The following is a 3,707-nucleotide window of genomic DNA, read 5'->3' on the forward strand; positions in this document are numbered from 1 at the left end:
AATTTGAATAAAGAGTTGCCCTGTTGTAGCCTGGAAAAATCCAAATTCATTCACAAAGTGTAGTGACTCATGATTGGGATTCGTTTCACTTGCATCGCAACGGGCACTAACTTTGAAATTATTGGTCCAACCTTACCAATCACATTGATCAGAGATTCGTAACGTCACTTCCTACTTCGGCTAAACTTTACAAGCTCACAATAAACAACATCAACAGTCAGGAAACAATGTATGTGGGTCTACCTTTGCTGTAAATACATTTCTGTATTTTTCAACAGTATTTGTTGATGTTTGCAAGTGTTGCTGCTTCTGTTTATCACAATAAGTTTAGGTTTCGTCTTCCCCTCTCGTCGCTGATTGGCCTGACATTTTTCTTGTCTAGGGGAAACATTAATGAACTATGGTGTTCCAGACTAGATCTCCCTGAAAGAAGATGTAGGTGGGCAGGGCCAGGGTAGCCCTGTTGGGCATAAACAAAATATTTAGGGCCAGATGTACTAACGCTTTTGCGCCCACTTCAGGCGTATTTGTTTCGCAATGTGCATGTAAAATCATTGCGAGGTATGTACAAACACGCCGCAATGATGTAAAAGTGCAAACTGCCTGTCGCGGGAGCTGAACATGGCTAATTGCGTTTGTCATGTCATGCATATGCATTCATGGGAGGATCCAGGGGAAAGTGGGAGTTTAGCTAAAAAGATGGGAGGGGAAGAGTAAAGAGCGCCTAATTATGTATTCCACGGTATGTACAAAGACTGCTCCTGAAAGCGCACGTCTATTCTGCGCCTAAATACTTCCGCCTTGTAAAAGCAGGTGTTAATCCACATTGCAGTTCAATGCGTCAATAAGAGAACATTTTTAGAGCACCAGTTTTTGTGGTGAAAGTATTTGTTCTACCAAAAGCAACCTCAACTTTTGTTGGCCTTTGGAATGTCTTACTTTCACTTTCACGTCATTCACTTAAACTTTCCTACTTGCTAGATTTGACCAATCTTCAATAGTCTACATGCACAAGTAGTTTGAGTAGAACTAGCCTACTGATCTTCATTATCTCCCTGCTTGTTTACATCTTATCATGTATGGTATTATTTCATGATCTCTAAATGTTTGATTCTTTTTAATGCGGTCATCAGTTAACTTCATTCAACTGCGCTTGTATGCAGGCTGCCATTCAGTTGTGGACGTTCGTAAATTGCGTTTATGGGCGGAGAAAGGCAGAGAAAGGCGCAGTTTACACTAAGGATTGAACGATTGATAAATACGACGGAAACTTGGGTCTGACAGCGTTCGCAATCTGCGGTGTGTCCATGACACTGATAACGCTACTGTTCGCAAATGTACGTACATCTGGCCCAAATTGCAGTTCAATGCGTCAATAAGAGAACCTTTCAAAGACAACAGAATCGCTACTTAGAGCACCAGTTTTCTAAGTATTTGTACTATCAAAAGCAACCTTAACTTTCGTTGGCCTTTTGAATTACTTTCACTTTCACATCATTCACTTTCCTACTTGCTAGATTTGACCAATCTTCCATAGCCTACGTGCACAAGTAGTTTGAGTAGAACTACTGATCTTCATTATCTCCCTGCTTGTTGACATCTTATCATGTATGGTATAATTTCATGATCGCTAAACGTTTGATTCTTTTTAATGTTGTCATCAGTTAACTTTATTCAACTGAGCTTGTATAGGCTCTGCCATTCAGTTGTGGACGTTCGTAAATTGTGTTTATGGGCGGAGAAAGGCAGAGAAAGACGCAGTTTACACTAGTTTGATAAATACAACGGAAACTTGGGTATGACACTTGGGTATTAACATTTGAACAATATAAATATAAATGTAAAAAAGTGCACAATAACTAAATCCAACATACTTAAACACACACACACACACTCACATTAACATTTTTCAGTTTTATTTTCAGAGAAAATAAAACACTGCCATCTTATGCAGAAAAAGATGCATTGTTCAAACTATAAAGAGTGCAGGTTGTATAGCAATTTAAAAATCCAACATAAATACAAGTACACACACACACACACACACACACACACACACACGTAAGATTAACTTTTCAGGCCATCTTCATCAGTGGAGGTATCCTTAGGAAGAGCCTGAGGGCTGAGAAATTTAAACAAAGCACCTTGAGGGAGAAAGAAAAGATATGTTAGCATTTCCATATTTTGATATTTAGAAGGGATGCAGCTGCTTTCACAACTACCAATGCTTACTGTAAAAACATCCCAAGCTAATGTTATACATTGACCTAGGCCTACTTGTAGCTTAACATAGCATTTAAGCATTCTGCTGTTTGAGAATTAGACAGACGCACCTGATGCGTTAAAGACAGTAAACAGCTGGCGTGCATGAATACTACTAGACATGAAAGTTCCAGTCTGCTTTGATGCACGGAATTTATCGTGTGGTTTTCCTAACCCCCATTTGGTAAATAGATTATCACGGTCGAATAGTTAGTATAGCAGAGAAGCTATGCCACTTTCATCAAAACCTATTACAAAGCTATAGCAATGTTATGTCATTAAATACGATAAACAGTGATTCTGGAACAGATCTGCATCTTCCTTATCCCGTTAATAAACATATTACAGTATGTAACCATATTCCGTCTGTTCGGAAAAAAAAGTTGCGCTAACTGTTCTAGTTTGTTACAAGCAGCATGGGCCGTCAGGCAGGTAGTTAACATAACATAGTTAACATTTTTTGCTAGGCTAGCCTTCCTGCTGCGACATTACACCATTTGTACAAGACAAGTAGAGCTATTTTATCCAGTGTAATTTATCACTTACCACTATCTTGTTTTTTCTTGTCATTCTCTTCCTTTCTCTTCTGGCCTCCAGACGCATAACTCCGCTTCATTATGACTGCCGAGGTTTTATATTTTCGCGGCAGCAGCAGAGACCACAAACCTGGCTGGCTGGCTGCTGTCAGCGACTACTTAGAGGGGCCCCCTTGAGGGGGATCCCGGTATTGCCGGTAACAGTGTCGTTGCACTTTAGTGCATTGACTATCAAAGGGGCGCTCACAGTTTGTCGTTGCATTTTATTTTTAACCAGTCGTTGTCTTGGGGCCCCTGGCCAGCTCGTGGCCCCAAGCAATTGCTTGGTTTGCTTGCCTTCTAGCGAAGGGCCTGCTCTGTAAAAAGCAGGTATGGGTCTATAGGGAGGAAGGAAAGGTAGTGTGTGTGTGTGTGTGTGTGTGTGTGTGTGTGGTATGGGTGTTTGTGTTTAGAGGAAGGGGTGGGGTTAAGCTAGATTTGAAGTTTGTGATTGGTTCTCAGCAGCTGTTCTGATAAAAGAGCAAAAAGAAGGGGGAGGGGCAGCAGCATCCAGCTGTGAGCCAATCAGAATTTAGATTTGTGTAATAAGTAATTACCTGTATAGAGAATGGAAGAGAGTGAAAGAGACAGAAAGGGAGGGAGGGAGAAAAAAGAAAGAGGTTGAGGGAGAGAAAGGAAGAGAGAGAGAGAGGGAGAGAGAGAGGGAGAGAGAGAGCATAGAGGACGAGAGGGAGCTAAGCGAGAGGCAGTGCTCACACAAACTGCTTTTCAGAGGAGGAGGAGGAGGAGACGAGCGCAGCATGACAGCAGGAGCGGAGAAAGTTTCTGACTCACACCGCTGTGACAATCTCCACACTACCGAGGAGCAGAGCTACGGAAGGAGAAGACAGAGGAGGATTTAATGTCTCT

The 3,707-nt window shown here is 41.5% G+C and overlaps 1 protein-coding gene across 1 annotated transcript in view; it reads left to right on the forward strand.

Moving 5' to 3' along the window:
* Positions 1 to 3,588: 3,588 nt before the first annotated feature.
* The window catches only part of drd4-rs (dopamine receptor D4 related sequence), a 13,942-nt gene continuing 13,823 nt past the window's right edge, over positions 3,589 to 3,707 (forward strand). Inside the window, exon 1 of the mRNA XM_042079347.1 lies at positions 3,589 to 3,707. This exon is cut by the window's right edge and continues 183 nt beyond it. The gene's annotated coding sequence lies outside the window, so the exon portion shown is untranslated.

This window comes from Alosa sapidissima, chromosome 22 (genome assembly GCF_018492685.1).
Source record: "Alosa sapidissima isolate fAloSap1 chromosome 22, fAloSap1.pri, whole genome shotgun sequence".
Taxonomy (NCBI): Eukaryota; Metazoa; Chordata; class Actinopteri; order Clupeiformes; family Clupeidae; genus Alosa; species Alosa sapidissima.